Source organism: Vipera ursinii, assembly GCF_947247035.1.
Source record: "Vipera ursinii genome assembly, chromosome: 1".
Lineage (NCBI taxonomy): Eukaryota > Metazoa > Chordata > Lepidosauria > Squamata > Viperidae > Vipera > Vipera ursinii.
The window spans coordinates 124,403,623-124,415,722 of NC_139512.1; the positions used below are offsets into that span (position 1 = coordinate 124,403,623).

Consider the following 12,100-nt stretch of genomic DNA (forward strand, 5'->3'; position numbering starts at 1 on the left):
CATATACAACTGGGGTGTTCTTTGTTACATTTTCCACCTCAGTGCCAGACCACAGGGCTTCAAATTCTGAAGTATGGGTCTCTGCAGATTGGCAAAGAATCAAAAACTTAGAGAAAACTCTATAGAAAGCACCAAGCTGAGAAAGTTTGGAATATTGTAAAGGTATTTGTGTTTTTGTTAAACCTGATGGGAAAAAAATAATGGTGTTCAGTCTCCTTTGAAAAAGAAACATTAAGTGAAATTTCCATGAGTAACAAAGAATCTTGTGATACAATAAAACATAAAACTTTTATTACTGCATTTTAATAATAGATCAGGCATGTGATCAGGTGAAGGGGTGAGGCGCGTGTCCTGTTTTTGTTGTGCAACCAGTTTTTGTGGTGCTCTTGAATTTCTCTAGTTTCCCCACACTTCTCGTCAATCCCAAGGGAAGATGTATGAGAGAATTCTGCTTTTTCAACTCAGGAAACAGGCAGACAGGAAGCTGCAGAGCAATGGAGGGTTGTGGAGGGGAAAAAACAAAACCAAAAGGGAAGTTGCACCCAGTTTTACCCTTAAGATACAAATAGAAACATCACAGACAATCTTGAAAGAAGAAAAAAAAGACTTCTACGTGGAAAAAAAAGCTAGAATGACAAATGACACCGTAGTATTAATAATAACATTTGGTTTTTTCCTCAAAGTTAAGACATTTGGATTATAGCTGGATGCCACATTGAAAAGCATGCATGTATGTAATTTAACTCAGATTTTTTTTAAAAAATGCAGTGACTATAACAATAGCAATGACAACAATAAAGCAATGATCCTCAACTGATGAAATTTTGCTATATTAGATCCCATTCTGGGATAGCCTCCTGGCAAATATTAACTTGTCTTCAAAACTGGCACAGATTTCTCTCGACTTGGTTGCTGCCGTGATCAATCAGGCTGCGAGTACAATGCCCGAGAAAGAAAAGAAAGACATCTCATATTCAGTTGTTATCTGAACTTTCGGTCCTCTAGGGAGTGAGGCAGCCTATTTCTGCTACCTATCAACTTACTCAATATGAGTTTTCGTGTAAAAAAACATCAGTGGCACCAGACCCTCAACAACAAATCAAACAATGGAAAATAAATCTGACAACATATGTAAATGCATAGGCTTTTTCACTGCATAAATACAGACTGTGAAATGATGTGGGTGAACAAAGGCACATAGAATGCTAATAAAATAGATTCTAAAAATAAAACCAAAATAAAGGATGAAGCTTTAGTCCCGAAGCCTCTCTAAGTTATAGGAGAAAAGGTCAGAAGAATTTGATTTCCCATTTCTAAACTTCTCAAGTTTGCATCACATTTTATTGTCAGTATTTTTTTTTTATTTGCTGTCAAAATCCTTGCCTTTGCCATTTTGTACAAACTGAAGAGGGATTTCTGAATGTTATAGATCCATCAGTCAATCCACAGACCTTAGGGTCTTCAGAAGGAGTGATTTAAATTAGTTTAGAGGGTTGAGAGGGTCAAAATACAGATGGATTTCCAAATCATTGCCTTAGATCAGTATTGAGATACTAATATATATTACTTTTTTAAAAACTTTATTTTTGCTTTTTAGTTTTGCTACAGTTCCTGCTCAAGTGTTCAGACTTAACTTAAATGAGTACCCACCAGGCCACATGATTTGAGGCATTGCTTAACACACACCTGATTAGAGAATCCTCAGTCAGATTCATTGGGTCTAACAGAATTTTCCCAGTGCTTTCAAAAGGTATCTACTGATTTTACTCATTAATTATTATGGTGCTATTATATGGCTTAATTCATCAAAAAATGAGGCATCTGAAATATAATTACAAGCATAATGTCGGCAAGTGAATGCATAGTGAACACGAGGAAAACAATTAGCATCTATCTAAAAGGTACAGTTGTGTGTAAATCTTTTCAGCTTCATTACTTAAAATGGTGCAATAAGCAATGTCCTTGATATGTGTGTGTGTGTGTGTGTGTGTGTGTGTGTGTGTGTGTGTACCAGGCTCAAGGTTGACTCAGCCTTCCATCCTTCTGAGGTAGGTAAAATGAGGACCCAGATTGTTGGGGGCAATAAGCTGACTTTGTAAAAATGCCGCTGGGGGGGGGGGGGCAAAAGCCCTAATAAGCAGGCATATACATAGAATGAAGGCTATTGCTAAGCACATTGATTTGTGCTTCTTAAATTGTAAGCCGCCCTGAGTCTTCAGAGAAGGGCGGGATATAAATGGGATTTTTTATATTTTATATTTATATATATATATATATAAATATGAGAGGGATCTTGAGACCTAGTGGACAATCAACTAAATATGAGCCAGCAGTGTGCTGCAGCAGCCATAAAAGCCAATGCAATCCTAAATTGCATTAATAGAGGGATTAAATCAAGATCATGTGAGGTATTACTATAAAGCAGGGATGTCAAACTGCCAGCCTGCAGGCCGAATGCATCATCTGGAAGCCGCACCCCAAAATAGTCCCGATACATCTTGCGACGTCACGTGACGTCGTGAGTTTGACATGTCTGTAATAATGTCTTAGTAAGGCCACACCTAGAATACTGCATCCAGTTTTGGTCAAAGATGTTGAGACTCTAGAAAAAGTGCAGAGAAGAGCAACAAAGATGATTAGGGGCCTGGAGGCTAAAACATGAAGAACAGTTGGAAGAACTGGGCATGCCTAGTCTAATGAAGAGAAGGATCAGGAGTGATATGATAGCAGTGTTCCCATATTTGAGAGGCTGACACAGAGAGGAGGGAGACAATCTATTTTCCAAAGCACCCAAAGGCCAGACAAGGAACAATGGATGAAAACTGATGAAGAAGAGATTCAACCTAGAAATAAGACATTTTCTGACGGTGAGAACAATAAACAATGGAACAGCTTGCATTCAGAAGTTGTGGGTGCTTCATCACTGGAGGCTTTCCAGAAGAGACTGGATAGCCACTTGTCAGAAATGGTATAGAATCTCCTGCTTGAGCAGGGGCTTGGACTAGGTGACCTACAACAGACATGTCAAACTCGCGACATCACGTGACATCATGCAATGTATCGGGACAGTTTTTCCGTTGCCAGCAAAGGGGTGGGTGAGGCTTTCAGATGACACATCTGGCCCACAGGACAGCAGTTTGACACCCCTGACCTACAAGGTCCCTTCCACCTCCCTAAATTTATTCTGTAATCAAAAACAGATGAGGTCTTGCACAAAATTAAGTTGATTCCATCCATAACCATACTATTATGTACCAAAAGTGTTATTGCTTGACACCCAGCCAATTGCTCTATTTTGCTTATTTAGTCCATAATTTGCAGAACTACAATGATGAACAGCTTTTACCATTCATTATTCCACATGAGGTAGCTGGGCATTATTGTACTACAGTGCCTGGAGAGCCATACAGTCTCTATCTATGATTCTATATCTGATCTAAAGATGATCTGTAAATATTATTAAAAAAACCCCAATAATTTACAAAGCACCAAACTCTAGCTGAGAAGCAGCAAAACCAGTACTGTCTTCCAAATTCTAACATGACTATACCAACAAAGCCACACATGTTCTTTTAGCTCTAACTTGTTTTACTTTAAAGGTCTTCAGATTACTGTCATCAGGGCTAAGATTTATGTCCTGCATGATCCTATTATCTTTCCAGATGTCTGCCTGTTGACTTACTGATCTTTCTAAGGTCTTCTCTCTCATCTTAGTTTCCCTGGTCCACATTCATCCTTTTTACCCTTCATTGGAAGTCAGAATCCAATGGCAGGATCTTATGATCTACTAATCACAGGGGGAAGTAGGGTATATCTGAATACTTAAAAGATTTATTCTCTGTATTTTCTTCATCTCCCTTTTCTTTGTCTAAGAGACTGCTAATCTCAGGTCATTTCTTTCTGCCTTTCCCCCAGGCAGAACATATGTTCTCTGAGTGTCCTGGTAGGGTGTAGTTAACTAGCTACAGTACCATCCCTAGCTAGCTTCACAGAAAAAGGAAATAAACTGCTAGCACTTCCTGTCCCTTCCCCCTCTTTTTAGTACATGTCATTTGTATATGTCTGGCTTTGGGGGAGAAAAAGTCATTACTCTGGTTTCTGTTCAGTAAAATACGCTATTCTAGTCTGTGAATTATGAAGCAAAAGGGATAGTAATTTGTCAACATTTTTGCAATTAGGTACTATTTACTATGGTTTTATTTATGGCTGTTTTGTGGTGGTTGCAGCAGGGTGAGGGAGACAGCAGATATTAATCCTTGCAGTTAGATTCTTTGTGGATCCTGGATATTCTTCCAGGGTTACTTACAGGCAACCTTAGATGAAATGAGCGGGGGTGACAGTGAAGCTTGCATGAGTTCTGTCTATTTGCCCTTTTTCTTTGGCAGGACAGAACTGGATTATTTATTGTGCATAATAGGCATAGTGAGTAGGTCTACAAATGTCCCAAGGAAAATACTTTAAACCCTACCAAAATCTCAAATGACTGAAAAAAACCCACCCCAATTAATTTGATTTATTTAACAGCCTTCCTGAATGTTGCATCAGTTTTATTTTTTATTTTTTATTATTTTAATCCCATTTATATCCCGCCCTTCTCCGAAGACTCAGGGCGGCTTACAATTTAAGCACAAACCAATGTGCTTAGCAATAGCCTTCATTCTATGTATATGCCTGCTTATTAGGGCTTTCGCCCCCCCCCCCAAGCAGCATTACTACAAAGTCAGCTTATTGTCCCCAACAATCTGGGTCCTCATTTTACCTACCTCAGAAGGATGGAAGGCTGAGTCAACCTTGAGCCTGGTGGGATGCGAACCTGCACTAATTGCAGGCAGCTGGTGTTACTTAAGGAGGCATTAGCCCACTGCTCCACCAAGGTTACATTTTCTGTTTTTCCATGATAAAAATAATGCCAAATGTATTGCAGTAGTAATCAAGATACATAGCCCTTTCCAAATCCAAGTAGCTCAGAAAGAAATACAGAGACTGCATTACAAATGTTACTTCGAAATCCCTAATAGTTGAGGATCAAAGAGCACTCCCAGACTGTAAATCTTTCTAAAGATGGCATTGATTATTTCCCTCAATTGTGGAACCAATGTTGCTGATAATGTTGCCAATTTAATCAGCTGTAAAGGGTAATGGCAAAGAAGTGGTAGCTCTCATCCTGCCCATTATCTTGAGACCTACATGCTAAAAAGAATTCAACATAACAGGACAGGCAGCTCCTGAAATTACAATGATCATGATCAGCCCCAACTCCAGAGTCCAAGCTGATACGGATCTGATCAACTTTGTCTGCAAAGAATGTTGCAATTTGCTTACAACATGCCATTAACTATTTTGGTTCCCCTCCTTCCAATGTCTTGATGAAATAGATGCCACACAGCATGGAAAAAGAATGCTAGTCTTCTGCACAAATACAGTGGAGACGAAAAAGTAAAGACTTTTGACTACCTCCACTTCTGCAAAATGACAGTTCAGATTCGGTCTTCAGCTGCCTCACTCTGTACTTACATTCCCACTGATATCCCATCCGTTTCATCACCTTCAGTTTATAGTAAACTAAGGAGCTGGTATGGCCGTAGAATAAGGCATAAGGCATAGTGTCAACTTCCTTGGCTATCTCTGTATTAGACAGATCAAACGTTACCCAAGGACCTTCAGAACTCTGTCAGATTCCTCAGGTGCGTGGTTTGAACCACTGTAAATGTTCCAAATGGTTTACACCTGCTTTTAATCTACATGGACCAAGAAATGATCTGTCTGTGACAAACAGATAAGTCATGTGGATTCCTCCACCTTCAAAGCACCAGTTTCACCTGAACAAAACCAAATCCAATTAATTCTGCATGAATGTGCAAGGAGCAGCTCCAGGCCTTCATTTTCCTACAGGTGTTGGATTTGGTTTTGTTGGTGCAGAACCCTCACTGGAAGGTGGATATCAAGTAACTCCTATTCAAGGTTTTGAATATATACATACATATACACATTTCATATAGCAGAAGTACAGTTTTCCTCCGGAGGGTTTCCTAGGATGCCACTTATAGCTAGCCTTTTTTTCCCTTTCAATCCTCCTCTTGCCTTCTGTGTCCTTTATTTTTAGACTGTAGACCTGAAGGCAGAATCTTGTTTGCATTATTATTTCAGTGCTCTGCCAAATTTCAAGTTGAAGAACATGGCAGAAAGATTTATAAGTGAATGAGCAAATAAATACAAAAGATGTCAGTAGCTTCCTTCTATTACCGTATTCCTGGGTACTGTGTAGGGAAAGATGATTCAAAGGTGAAAACTGCCTGCCCTAGTCATGGGAAATCATGAATATGAAATGAATAATAATAAAAAAATAGATTTCCATTTGGTTGTAGTCCCAGTTTTGTGCGACACAATTTCTAGGTGACAAAGGAGAAATAGGAGTGTTGCTCTGATTTAAAAGCAAAGTATAGGCTTTAACCCTTATGTTGAAGGTGGGAGGGAGGGTTGCAGTAATTCTGTGTAATTCACAGATGTCTCATGGACAATCCTGCAGGTGGAGTAATTGTCAGATTAATGCCAAACAGTGGGACATTTATTACTTCAGGACACCAATGGGGATGAAAAACCTGAGCCTCAATTGCCCTAGTCTGCTTGAGTGTTTGTTTATTTATTAGCAAATCTTTTCCAAGAGTTTTTAAAAAAGATCAGTTCTTTTCTGAGCAAAGATTTTGTCATATCTCAGAGGAAGCCATAATCTTTCAAAGGGCATTATTCATGCAATAATGAATATATTATATATATTATTACTGTGAGAAACATCTTTTAATAAACAAGATTATTTTCATTAATGGAATACAATAAGAATAGAGACTCCACAATCACAGTATCTTTCTTCATAACTATTCAAACTGAAGTATAACAACTTTCCCACAGTGGATCATATCCACTTGCCTGGTTCTTGTTTACCATATAACTTTGTTTCTTTATGTGGGTGTGTATGTGGGTGTTTAGGAGCCAGACAGAATGTATATACTTCTGTACTCTTCATAGCAATATATTCATAAAGCAAAAATGTCTCTTCTACATCAGCAGCCATCTTCCTACCCTCATCCAAACAGCTGTGGTATTATGGCAACTTGAGAAATGGTGTGGGGTCCTTAGAAGCAAGGTTTTCTTTGTGTATCAGCATAAAGGAGAGGAAGAATCCATTTAAATTAATCACCAAGGGCAGACAAAATTAAAATTCATGTTTCAACGTTGCTCAGTGAAAGAAAGGGGATCTGCCTTTATGTTTGCATGAATGTTTGCTGTTTAGAAAAAGATTACAAGGGTGACATTGCTTGCAAACATGCATGCCTCATTTTACATATAAGTTATTCCCATGTATTCTGCATCCTTTTGTTGCCAGTAATTAGATATACTGAGAACACAAGTTGTATTTTTTATGACTTGGGAAACATGAGTAGTTGTCTTAAAGCTGTGTGGATTTAACCAATTACTTCTAGAGAGTAAGTTCATGCATGGTATTGACTGCCAGACATATAAAACAGCTTTGCTAGGTTTTTTTACCATCATCTCAAAAATTTGTCCTATAGGGTGGTGCACGCATGGAAATACAGCCTTCATCCATTCAGATGTGGATGATTCTGTTAAAGGAAATAATATCCTCATCATGTGCACTCAGCACTTCTAATTAGTAATATATAGAGAGAGAATTGGACCCATTAATTTGTATCCTCTTTGACAGCCGATATTCAGCCCAGGGAGGGGGCCAGCACCAGAGGCTATTACCAACTTTTTAAGTTGGTGTCCTATTTGTTAATTCGACTTGAATTTGATGGAGCTTATTCAGTTAACTTTATTTAACTTGCTAAAATATTTCCAAGTAAAGAGAATGGCAGCCATCTCAGGAGAAGCATTTTAATAAATATTGTGTACATATTGCTCTAATGGGTCTAGGACAACTCACTATGGCCAACTTGCTGCAGCCAACTCACCATGGCTGACTCACCACAACCAATTCTCCATGGGACAATTCAACATTGCATTAGCAATTTCATTCAGTTACTTTTATTATTGGTGACAATGTTTTCATCAAAAATATTGTAAATCTTGTATTTATGGATTGATTTTCTTTATTTTGTTATTATTCGCCATGGTTCCATTGAAATTAATTTAACCTTTATATTTGTTGAATTGTCCTGCAGTGAGTTGTCCCATGGTGAGTTGGCCCATTCTGTGCTCTGATTATGTCTTGTGTACGGAGGATGCTATTGTGGCTTTGCAAGAATGATTGCAGTGTAGATTGTTTATCCTCAGACAAATTAATGAATGAGCAGCAGGTTACGTACCATTCTGTAGGGAGCTCAAGGTATTATATAGAGAACTCTCTTCCATTTTTCTCTCATAGCAACAAATCTGTGAGGTACATTGAGCTGAAAAACAGTGGCTGACTCAGATTCATCCACTGAGGAGCATAACTGAGAGGTGAACTTGAATTTTCATGTCCCAAGTCCTAGTCTGGAACCTCACTGCTACGGAGGTTCTCTTAGCAAACAAATATTGGAGGATAGCAACAGCACTAAGACTTATATGCCCACCCTATAGTGCTTTATAGCACTCTCTGGGTGGTTTACAATGCCAGCATATTGTCCCCAACATTCTGGCTCCTCATTTTACTGACATCAGAAGGATGGAAGGCTGAATCAACCTTGAGCCAGTCAGATCAAACTCCTAGTTGTGGGCAAAGCTAAACTGCAATACCTGCATTCTAACCACTGGTTAGAGCTATGTGCATTACAGGGTTGCCCTATGCTTTTAAACTTGCCCACATATGGGATATAGACTGTTGGATGTTGGATCTATGTAGAGATTCTATAGGTAGCAATAAACATTATTATGAGGAGATAGAAAATGCTATTGCTAGTAATGTCATTTCCTATGACATATCCTTCAAACATTCTGACATTGGCTACACTTCCCTACCAAAAAAAATAAATCCATGGGAGGAGTTTCTTTGCCATATCATTCTTGATTATTTCATTGAGACTTGGCAAACCAAGAAATTCAGGGACCATTGGATAGATGACTGTATAATGAAGGGAAAAAAATTCATAGATACTGGTTGTCACATATCTCAACAGGTACAAAAAACACTAATCGCTAAAATATATTTGCTTTCATCAAAATGAATGACTGCCAATAGGAGCGAAAGTGCAATTCCTTCCTTCCTTTGCCTTTTTTGCCATTCATACTGAAGAAAGATTAAAGAGTTCTTTCTTCACCTGGGAAGAAGTAACTGAGATGAGTCCTACGGGAAAGGGAGGTATATAAATTCAATAAAATTCAAAATTCAAATGTGCGAGAGTATTGAACCTCTAGCCTCCAATTACTGCTTTTTTATCTTCATTATCAACAGTTCTTTTCATAAAATAAGCAGGCATATACATAGAATGAAGGCTACTGCTAAGCTTGTAAGCCGCCCTGAGTCTTTGGAGAAGGGCGGGATATAAATGGATTTAAAATAAAATAAATAAAATAAAAGTTAGCAACAAATGGAAACCCTTAAATCCAGTCTTCTGTTGCATTCTGTCATCTGTCTCTGTGTGTTTGAGTGTGTGTGTGAAACATATGCCATTTATTAAGGGTTTCAGAAGAATTGTTTATCAGCACTTCAGAAACAGATGGTACTCTTTATGCATGCATTCATGAGGGCAGTTATCATGCTGTAGCAGCATGAATGACAGTGGAATTTGGGAGAGATTGGCAAATTATGCTTTGAATTCTTTTCCAGAACTGACAAGTTCATTTGTCGGAAGCGGAGTTTAACAAATCAAACCTACAAACAAAAGCAACCTTTTCAATATGATAAGGAATGGCTTCCTTGCTTACTTCATTCTCAGGCCTCCCCATGGCTAATCCTAGCATTTTGGGATCTATGCTACAGCACTTACCACTGAGAACATAATAACCAGAGCAGAAAATATATCAGCAGGAGAAGCTGCTGAGAAATTCCAACTGCTGTTATTCCCTGCACTGCTTCTGATGTTTTAATTGACATACTGTTATTTGCAATAAGGTTTTTTTGCTATTGATTTAAACCTATTTTTATTATGATATTAAGTGAAAGATAAAAAGGACAAGTATAGAAAGTGGAAAGAGGGGCACATAACTAAGTCAGAATATCAGCAAATAGCCCGAGCCTGCAAAGATGAAGTGAGGGAAGCTAAGGATCAAAATGAACTAAGGCTTGTGACCAAACTCAAAAATAACAAAAAAAGCTTCTTCCAACATGTAAAAAACAAGAAAAAAGTGAAGGAAATGAATGGTCCATTAGTGGGTGAAAGTGGCAAGAAGGTGACAAGCAACATAGAGAAAGCAGAACTATTTAACTCGTTTTTTGCATCTGTCTTTACACAAAGGGAAAAAACAGTCCAACCTACCAAAATCAGTGCCATAAAAAACAGAATAGAAACGCAAGTTAAGATAGGCAAGAAAATGGTAAGTGAGCACCTGTCCAGCCTAGACAAGTTCAAATCACCAGGACCGGATGGATTCCACCCCAAGGTTCTGAAGGAACTGGCAGACGTGATCTCGGAACCACTGAACTATATTTTTCAAAGATCCTGGAGTACTGGGGAACTACCAGAGGACTGGAAGAGAGCTGATGTAGTTCCCATCTTCAAAAAAGGGAAAAAAAAACAGATCCAGGAAACTACAGACCTATTAGCCTGACCTCAATACCTGGTAAGATTCTGGAAAAGATAATCAAACAATGAATCAGCAAGCACCTAGAGGCAAACAAAGCCATTACTAAACGCCAACATGGGTTTGTCTAGAACAGATCATGCCAGACAAACCTTATTGCATTCTTTGACCAAGTGACAAAATTAGTGGATCAGAGGAAAGTTGTGGATATAATTTGTTATGTCAGTAGATAGTTGCAAACATGCAAATAGCAGGTTGCAAAGAAGGTTCTTTGAAGCGGGAGATTCTGGTGAAACTATTGGTTAATGTGCAAAGAAGCGGGAAAACAGTGACTGATGATTGGATACAGTTTAAACAGTTCTTGTATAAAAGCCTGAAACATTTGACAGTTGTCAGTTGACTTATGTGTATTGAATAAACTCTTTTCGTTGTGAACCACTCTGAGTCATTGTCTACCTGAACCAAACATAATTTACTTGGACTTCAGTAAGGCATTTGATAAAGTAGATCACAACCTACTACTTGATAAGATAGGAAAATGTGGGTTAGACAGCATCACCACCAGATGGATTCATAGCTGGCTGACCAGCCGTACTCAGCATGTGGTCCTCAATGAAACCGCATCTACATGGAGGCAAGTGTGTAGTGGGGTACCCCAGGGCTGTGTTCTGGGCCCAGTGCTCTTCAACATCTTCATCAATGGTTTGGATGAAGGGATAGATTGGGAACTCATCAAATTTGCAGATGACACAAAGCTGGCAGGAATAGCCAACACTCCAGAAGACAGGCTTAAGATACAGAAGGATCTGGACAGACTTCAACATTGGGCGCTATCTAACAAAATGAAATTCAATGGTGAAAAAAGTAAGGTTCTACATTTAGGCAAGAAAAACCAAATGTACAGGTATAGTATAGAGGGTACCTTGCTCAATAGTAGTCACTGTGAGAGGGATCTCGGAGTCCTAGTGGACAATCACTTAAATATGAGCCAGCAGTGTGCTGCAGCTGCCAAAAAAGCCAACACAGTGCTAGGCTGCATTAACAAAGGGATAGAATCAAGATCATGTGAAGTATTAATACCACTTTACAATGCCTTGGTAAGGCCACACTTGGGATACTGCAGGGGCTGCCACAAAGAAGAGGGAGTCAAGCTATTCTCCAAAGCACCCAAAGGCAGGACAAAAAGCAATGGATGGAAACTAATCAAGAGAAGAGAACCTAGAACTAAGGAGAAACTTCCTGACAGAACAATTAACCAGTGGAACAACCTGCCTCCAGAAGCTGTGAATGCTCCCACACTGGAAGTTTTTAAGAGACTGGACAGCCATTTGTCCGAAATGGTATAGGGTTTCCTGCCTGAGCAGGGGGTTGGACTAGATGACCTCCAAGGTCCCTTCCAACTTTTATTATTATTATTATT

General features: G+C 38.9%; 1 protein-coding gene across 1 annotated transcript in view; it reads right to left on the bottom strand.

The window, feature by feature from the left end:
- Positions 1-269: 269 nt before the first annotated feature.
- Positions 270-12,100, bottom strand: part of GYPC (glycophorin C (Gerbich blood group)) — a 68,551-nt gene continuing 56,720 nt past the window's right edge. The window contains exons 6-7 of the mRNA XM_083349900.1: positions 7,543-7,619; positions 270-484 (exon numbers count right to left, since the gene is read on the bottom strand). The gene's annotated coding sequence lies outside the window, so the exon portion shown is untranslated. The remainder of the gene's footprint in view (positions 485-7,542; positions 7,620-12,100) is intronic.